Source organism: Macrobrachium nipponense, chromosome 3 (genome assembly GCF_015104395.2).
Source record: "Macrobrachium nipponense isolate FS-2020 chromosome 3, ASM1510439v2, whole genome shotgun sequence".
Classification (NCBI taxonomy): Eukaryota; Metazoa; Arthropoda; class Malacostraca; order Decapoda; family Palaemonidae; genus Macrobrachium; species Macrobrachium nipponense.
The window spans coordinates 93,781,305-93,790,326 of NC_087202.1; positions in this window are offsets into that span (position 1 = coordinate 93,781,305).

The window sequence follows — 9,022 nt, forward strand, 5'->3', positions numbered from 1 at the left end:
AATGCTAGACATCTCTTGGTGGGATTAGCGGCAGAGGCTACCTTTTTCTTAGACTGATCAAGTCTTAGGAGAAGAATGGGAAGAGGCTGCAGGAGACAACAACACCTTTCCTCGACTATTCGAGTGTATGACGTGATGATCCAAGAATTGATCTTGAAAGAGAGAGAGAGAGAGAGAGAGAGAGAACTCATCAAATTCCCCCTGTCTGCCTTATACCTCTCGGCAAAACTGAGCAGGTCCAGAGAATAGGTAAGGAAAAGGGGCAATTTACATGTACTGTTAGAAGAACCAACAGGAGGGGTAGAATGTGGGTGATCATCAATCTCTGATGGCTGTAGCACAGGGAATATTACCTCCCACATTCACTAGTCTCCTTCAAGGCTGAAGCCTCTAGTGAAGAAAGTATAGAGAGGGATACTGTATCTGCTATCTTACATGCTTAGACCCTAAGTATGTAAGACATATGGATGGAACCTGACCACACACTTAAGAATGTGCTGGCAGGCAGTGTTGAAACACCTAAGTGTCTTGGCACTTCTTCATTGTACCTAAACCAGACTAGAGAATGATCTCCCCCATGGTTGAAAAACGCCAAGATTCCGGAAAATGCCAGGCAGTCGACATAACACCACCTGAGGGTTCACAATGCTAAAAAAACGAACGCTCGGCGAGTTCTCAAAGCTCCAAGGAATTCGAGCACTCAGCAGGACTCAAGAATCTCATAAAACCGATCTTCAAAGAATCCAAGCACTTGGCGAGTGCCAGAAATTCTAAGTATATCAAGTGCTCAGCGAGACTCCCAAATCTATTAAGAACAGTCATCAAGAGCTGTCTTCTCTCACTCTACAAGCGCTTGTGGTTTCTAAGAATCCAAGTGCTCAGTGAGCACCAGAAATTCTAATGAATTCCAATGCTTGGCAGGACTCAAGAATCTTGTAAGAACGACCAACGGGAATGTCTTGTCTCGCATGAGTGCTCGGAATTCTCAAGAAATCAAAAGCTCAGTGAGCGCCAGAAATTCCAAGAAATTCAATCAATCAGTGAGACTCCTGAATCTCATAAGAACAATCATCAAGAATGGCCTTTCTTGCCTTCCAAATGCTCACAATTCCAAAGAATAAGAGTGCTCCAGGAGCGCCAGATATTCAAACGAATTCAAGCACTTGGCGAGACTCCCAAATATCGTGAGAACAATCATTGCGAGTGGTTCTCTCTCAACTAATGAAGAAATCGAGGAGGAACTAGCACAGAACCAGTCTTAGATGCAGACACCTAACAACAGAGTCAAGAGTGTGACTTTTAAAGAATGTACGCACGAGATTCCCAAAAACACGAGACCCAATAGGAGAATGCAAATTGGATCCTGCCCAAGGGCAAGAGGAGCAACAGAGGCATTCCCTCGTAAGTTCCATACAACTTTCAAAGGGAATCTCTTCCCCACTTCTGGTGTTCGAATCCTTAGAATTGAGAATCCTCAGAATCGAGACGCCAAAACTTGCCGAGTGAGCACTGGGCAAGTGCTAGCGGTAGTGCTGGTAGGAAGAGACAAAACATTTGAGTGTTTTGTCCTTTCCCTCGTCCTGTATCTGAAATGAAACAGTTCAGGATGCTCGTGAATCCTTAAAAACACGAGCACTCGGAACAACTCTCGAACAAGTACCTTACATAGCACCCATCTAGAGGCAAACCCCTAGACTAGTGACGGGAATGCAAGCCGAAGCTTGGACTCCCACTGCTCCAAAAACAAACAATCCAGGGTCATGCAAATTGGTTCCCAAGCTCAAAGGTTGGGAAGAGCTGATGAGACATCCCATCGCCTCCTTGGGAGGAGGAAGCCCCTTAGAAACCATGCAGGAGGACTTCTTTGGGGGGGGGGGGGGGGGGTGAGCAGCCTTCCTCTTTTTTGGCTGAAGGGTGTTATGTAATCTGGTTTCCTGGGACCTCCTTGAGCCTCATAAATAGAAAGGAAGGGCAGTGGAGGATGACGTTTCTTTCACAAGGCTGCTTCTACAGGAAAATGATCAGACATCAGCATCATAGAGGCAGGGATCACAGGGTAGCTGGAGTAGAAACTGTTCAGTGATAGGTCATCAGGGCAACAGTAGCAATCTGATATGCAACACAACAGGGGATCTGCACATACACAAAGGGCAGTACCACAGCATGCTGGATTGTCTTAGGTATACTCACGAGGGAAGGATAACCAAAAAGGTGAGATACCCAACCAACTAATGCTGTTTTATGACTGCTCACTGTAAGTCTGAAGAAAAATGTAAAAAGATTCCTCTTGTTCCAAAGGGCACTGCCCTCTGAGGCGAGAGAAGACCCCTGAGAATAAGTCACCCAATTGCCAACGTCACCACCACCGACAAAGAAAGGAGAGATTGGACAGCGCATAGTAGCCGAAGCAGTCTGTGACATGCACTACCTGGTGCTATTGCTAAGCGATCGTTCTTATATAAACAATAGTGCAAACCCATGCAATCTTATGCCAAACCCTGTACTCTTTAAAACATGTATTCTCGGATGTCCGTCAAGACTGTCAAATGATTTATGCACCATTTACTATATACAATATGTATGTAGTACTGTATGCAGAAATAAAAATATTTAATTTTGCTGGTATATTTCTCCTACAGTTAAGTCATAAAGTTTTGTAGATATGGCAACTATATTATGGTTATTTTCTTAGCAGTCTTTAATGATTGGTAAATTATCTTTGCAGCATTTACCAAGGGCAATGTGTACTACATGTAGAAATAAAAATTTAAATTCTGTCTGCTGTAGTTTTTATACACTTGACCGATTTGTCAAAATTATGTGCCTTTCTTTCCACCATAAATTTACAGTCCTGTTTTACTCTAGAGGCAGAATTAATTATAGTTCTTAATCATGGGTCAAACTGACACAATTTTGTAAAATAACTGTCATCTCCAACGCTGTCATCCCATATAAGCATCAGCCATGGGCATGTAATATGATATTGTTATGATACAATAAAGTTTGTTCATACTTACCTGGCAGATATATATATAGCTGTATTTTCTGAAGTCCGACAGAATTTCAAAAACTTCCGGCACATGCAGTGGTCGGCCAGGTGGTTAGTACCCATTCCCGCCGCTGGGAGGCGGGTATCAGGAACCATTCCCATTTTCTATTCATAATTTTTATTTCCACTGTCCCCTGAGGGGAGGTGGGTGGGTACTTGATTATATATATCTGCCAGGTAAGTATGAACAAACTTTATTGTATCATAACAATGATATTGTTATGTTACAATAAAGTTTCATACATACTTACCTGGCAGATATATACATAGCTAAGACTCCGTCGTCCCCGACAGAAATTCAAATTTCGCGCCACTCGCTACAGGTAGGTCAGGTGATCTACCGGCCTGCCCTGGGTGGCAGGACTAGGAACCATCCCCGTTTTCTATCATATTTTCTCTCTTCCACCTGTCTCCTGCGGGGAGGCTGGGTGGGCCTTTAATTGTATATATCTGCCAGGTAAGTATGTATGAAACTTTATTGTAACATAACAATATCATTTTCATACAATCAACTTACCTGTCAGATATATACATAGCTGATTGGCACCCTTCGGTGGAGGGTAAGAGACAGCTACTATATGGAATAGACAGGTAAACAACATATGTTGTAGGTATAAATAAAACCTTGGTTCCTACCTGATAGGTGGTAGACTTGGTGGGTGTTTGCCCAGTAGTCTGCATCACCTCAAGAAACTTTAGCGAGATATGTGATCTATGGCCAAGAGTTCTTGTGGGTCTGCCGATGGGGTCTTACCCACTTACTCAGCAGAGCCTAAAAGGACTTTGTCAATGGGTGCTGATCCACTTATATGACAATACACCTTATGAAGGAGCACACAACCAATCCCGACCACCTGATCCTAACCATGTGTTAGAACTAAGGATTGTTACGAGTTATCCCCGAACTCGTCACAACAACCGTAACTCAAAAACCACTACGCACACATACATAATTTTTCAAAAAAAATTATACTCAACTAATTGGATATGACGAGAATTCTCTTATGAACAACATAGACGGCCGCCCGTGCGAGCCTGAATCCTCCATTGTTCGAAGAGATTCTCGACCATATCCAAACAGAAGAACAGTATATACATTTTAAGGATTGGTGTCGGCTCCCGTACCCAGAATCGTATCTGCCGATACGATAGGACCTAGAGAAAAGCACTTCTCATACGTCAAAACGCACGTCTTTCAAGTAATGAGATGCAAATACTGAGTTGCATCTCCAATATGTCGAATCTAACATGTTTTAAGCGACATATTCTTATAAAACGAGAGAGACGTCGCAACCGCTCGTACTTCATGAGCTTTTACCCTCAGAAGTTGTAATTGTTCGTCCGGACAGACCTTGTGAGCGTCCGTAATGACGTTTCTTACAAAGAACGCTAGAGCGTTCTTTGACATCAGTCTTGTGGGGTCTTTTACCGCGCACCAAAGACCTTGTCTAGAGCCTCCCAACTGACGCTTCCTCTGAAGATAGAACTTCAGAGCTCTAACAGGGCATAGAGACCTCTCTGCTTCTCTGCCTACGAGACTAGACATTCCTTTGATTTCGAATGACCTAGGCCAGGGATTCGTGGGATTCTCGTTTTTCGCTAAAAACAGAGTCTTAAACGAGCAAATCGCAGAGTCTCCCTTGAATCCTACTTTATCCTGCAGAGCTTGTAACTCACTAATTCTTTTTGCCGTCGCTAACGATAAAAGAAATAGGCATTTTCTAGTTACGTCTCTAAATGATGCCTGATGCGGAGGCTCGAATCTATCCGAAGACAGATATTTGAGGACTACGTCCAAGTTCCAGTTCGGAGGTACTGGTTCCTTAGACTTTGAAGTCTCAAAAGATCTTATGAGATCGTGGAGTCTTTGTTATTTGCCAGATCTAAACCTCTGTTCCTGAATACAGCCGAGAGCATACTCCTGTATCCCTTTATTGTGGATACGGCTAGATGCGATTTTACTCTCAGGAATAGCAAGAAATCAGCAATTTCCGCTATATAAGGTCGAGGAGGGGAGGACAACTCTTGGCTCTACACCACCTTCTAAAGACCTCCCACTTCGACTGGTATACTTTCGTAGTGGAGGTTCTGCGAGCTCTCGCGATCGCGCTTGCCACTTCGCGAGAAAAGCCTCTCGCTCTGACAAGTCTTTCGATAGTCGAAAGGCAGTCAGAGCGAGAGCGGGGAGGTTTTGATGGTACCTCTGAAGTGTGGTGTTTGAGAAGATCCGTCCTTTCTGGTAGGGATCTTGGAAAGTCTACGATCCACTCTACCACCCCTCCGTGAACCATTCCTGGGCCGGCCAAAAGGGGGCTATTAAAGTCATCCTCGTCTCTTTTGACGCCACAAACTTTTTCAATACTAACCCCAGGATTTTGAATGGGGGAAAAGCGTACACGTCCACTCGAGACCAGTTTAGCAGGAAGGCGTCTACCATAATTGCTCTTGGGTCTTCCACGACCGAGCAAAACACTGGGAGCCTTTTTGAAATGTATGTTGCGAATAGATCCACATGAGGAGTTCCCCACAGAGACCAGAGATCGCGACACACTTCCTCGTGCAGAGTCCATTCTGTATGAAGGACCTGGTTCCTCCTGCTGAGCCTGTCCGCCCTCACATTCCTTACTCCCTGTACGAACCTTGTCAGCAGGGAGATGTTCCTGTGAGACGTCCAAAGTAATAGGTCCCTCGTGAGTTCGTAAAGGAACGAGGAGTGAGTCCCTCCCTGTTTCCGAATGTAGGCAAGTGCGGTGGTGTTGTCCACGTTTACTTGTACTACCTTGTCTCTCACCAGAGGTTCTAGGCTCTTCAAAGCCAGGTGTACGGCGAAGAGCTCTTTGCAATTTATGTGCCAGGACACCTGTGCTGGTTCCCAGGTGCCTGACACTTCCTCCGAGCCTAATGTCGCTCCCCAACCCGTCTCCGACGCGTCGGAGAACAACACTAGGTCTGGGTTCTGTGATCTTAGAGAGATCCCTTTGTTCTCTTCCAGAGGCAGCAACCACCACTGTAGGTGTGCCTTTACCTCCACTGGAATGGGAAAAACGTCCGACAGTTGTCCGTTTTTCCAGCTCCAAGACTTCTTGAGGAAGAATTGAAGTGGACGGATATGCAGTCTTCCGAGAGGGAAGAATTGTTCCAGCGAGGAAAGCGTCCCCAGAAGGCTCAACCATTCCCTTCGCTGACGTTTGCTGCTTCTCTAAGAAGAGAGAGATTATCCTCAAACCTTTTGCGGTTCTCTCTTGCGAAGGAAAAACTCGAAAACCCCGAGAATCCATCCGAATCCCCAGATAGACTAGGTCTTGTCTGGGGGTCATCTGAGACTTCTCGAGGTTCACAAGCAATCCCAACGCCTTGGTCAAATCCAGAGTTAACTTTAGGTCCTCCAAACACTGTCTCTCCGATCTGGCCCTGATGAGCCAGTCGTCTAGGTACATCGAGACATTCACTCCTTTGAGATGAAGAAATCTCGCCACATTCCTCATCAGGCTTGTGAAGACCTGAGGAGCTGTGGACAGGCCGAAACACAAGGCTCTGAACTGAAAGATCCTTCCCCCCGTCATGAAACGGAGGTACTTCTTCGATGAAGGGTGGATCGGGACGTGAAAGTAGGCGTCTTGGAGATCTAGAGACACCATCCAATCTCCTTGTCGTAATGACGCTAGGACTGAAGCAGAAGTCTCCATGGAGAACTTCTCCTTCTGAACAAATTTGTTCAGAGCGCTGACGTCTAGTACTGGTCTCCAGCCTCCCGAGGCTTTCGCCACTAGAAAAAGGCGATTGTAAACAAACCCCGGGGAGTTTTGATCCAGTACTAGTTCTACTGCACTCTTGTCCCACATTTGTTCCACCATCGATCGAAGAGTATCCCTCAGCACAGGATCCTTGTACTTGGCTGATAGTTCCCTTGGTATTGACGTTAGGGGCGGAGTATTCAGGAAAGGGATACGATATCCCTTCCTTATGATATTTAGTGAAGACGCGTCTGCGTCTATCAGTGTCCAGGCTTCCACGAATTCCAGGAGCCTGGCACCTACTGGTGTTTGGAGGAGAAATGTTTCATTTGCCCTTTTTAAAGGGACGAAAGGCGGACCTACCTCTTCTCTCTGGAGCCTTCCTTCTTGCGGGAGGTCTGGAGATCGGACCACCTCGAAAGGGCTGCCTAGAAGTGCTAGGTTCTTTCTTGTCCGACACTAAAGCAGGTTTCTTCTTCCTAGCTGACTGCGTCAGAAGATCCTGTGTCGCCTTCTCAGTTAAAGAGTGAGCTACGTCCTTCACTAACTTAGAAGGGAACAAATAGTCCGAAAGAGGTGCATATAGTAGAGCTGCCCTCTGCGCATGCGAGACTGCCTTTGTTAAGAAGGCGCCATACACTGTCCTTTTCTTCAAAAGACCTGCTCCAAATAATGCAGAGACTTCCAAAGATCCATCCTGTACTGCTTTGTCGATGCACGACAAAATGCATAACAGGGCTTCAGGTTCGATTCCCTGCGAATCGTGAGCTTTCTTGGACATCACCCCAAGGGACCAATCTAAGAAGTTGAAGACTTCCAATACATGGAAAAGTCCCTTGAGGAGATGATCCAGTTCCGAAATACTCCATGTAATGCGAGCAGAATTAAGACTTGGACGCCTTGAAGCGTCAACTAACGTCGAAAAGTCTGCCTCTGTAGTAGAAGGGAGAGCGATACCCATATCCTCCCCCGTCTTGTACCATATGCCTCTTTTCCCAGCTAACCTTGCTGGAGGCATGCAAAATACTGTCCTGACTAAGTCTTTCTTCGACTTCATCCAGGCGTCTAAGGCGTGTAAAGCCCGCTTCATCGAGATGGTGGGCTTCATCTTCAGAAAAGACGAAGGCTTCTTCGCCTTCGCACTCGAAAAGAGCGAGCGCGGAGAAGGAGGAGCAGCCGGAGTCAACTCGTCTCCGTATTCCTCCAGAAGCAGGGTAGTCAACACCTTATAGTTGGACAAGCCCTCTCTTCCATGATCGTCATCATCCGAGTTTTGTTCGAACTCGTGATAATCCTGAGTTTCTGTTCTCCTTTCAGAACTTTCCTCTTCTGGGGGAGACAAACTCCTGATCGGAGAGGGGCTAAGGGAATGAAAGTCTTTCCTTTTTCCCGTTCTGATCGACTTGGAAGGAGTCACAACCTGCGGCTTCTCTCGCGCTTCAGAAGACGTCTTGTATGACGTCTCTTGTTGACGTTTCGATGACGCTTCGCGTCTGGAAGACGCTTCGCTCTCTAAGGGCTTCCTACTCGGCGTCACAATCTTGGACGGAGCGTCACGTCTAAGATCCTCTTGATTTGACGCTTCACTTCTAAAAGACGTCTTCCGAGCAGGTGCGAGAGGACGAGACTTCTTAATTGGAAGCGTCACGTCCTTCCGACGGGGCGCTAAAACTCCCACAAGAGATGACAGTTGTTCCTGAACCGCCATAATGATCTTTCTTGACGCTTCTCCTACGTCTAATGCCTGACGCCTCTCGTCATCACTCGGGAAGAAGCACGATGGGTACTTCCTCATAAGCGTCAGATGACGTTGACGCCACCTTCGCCTTCTTAATAGCAGACGGGGCGTCATCCGAGAAGCGCTCCGGGCTTGAATCAATGTCTTGCTTCATATGACGCTTCAGCGGTCTCGATAAGTTCGACTCCTTCCACCCTCGTTTAGGTGAGGGAGAGGGAGAGGACGAGAAACACTCGCGAAGGACGCTTTTTCTATAGCGCCCTTGAGCTGGCTGCCATGAAGCAAAGCTAGCTGAAGGGACGTCTGACCGTTGGGGATTCCCCACGACCTCCTTAAGGCTTTCGACTTTCCTTCTCCTCTGGGCATGTGAGCTTGGAAGAGGTCTAGGCCTGGGAGCGCCGCAGGGACGATCAAACGCCCCCTCCACAACACTGATAGGGCTCACTTCACTAAAATGTTCACTATCACTAGCCTTACCTTTCGAGTCCGCCATCTTGGACT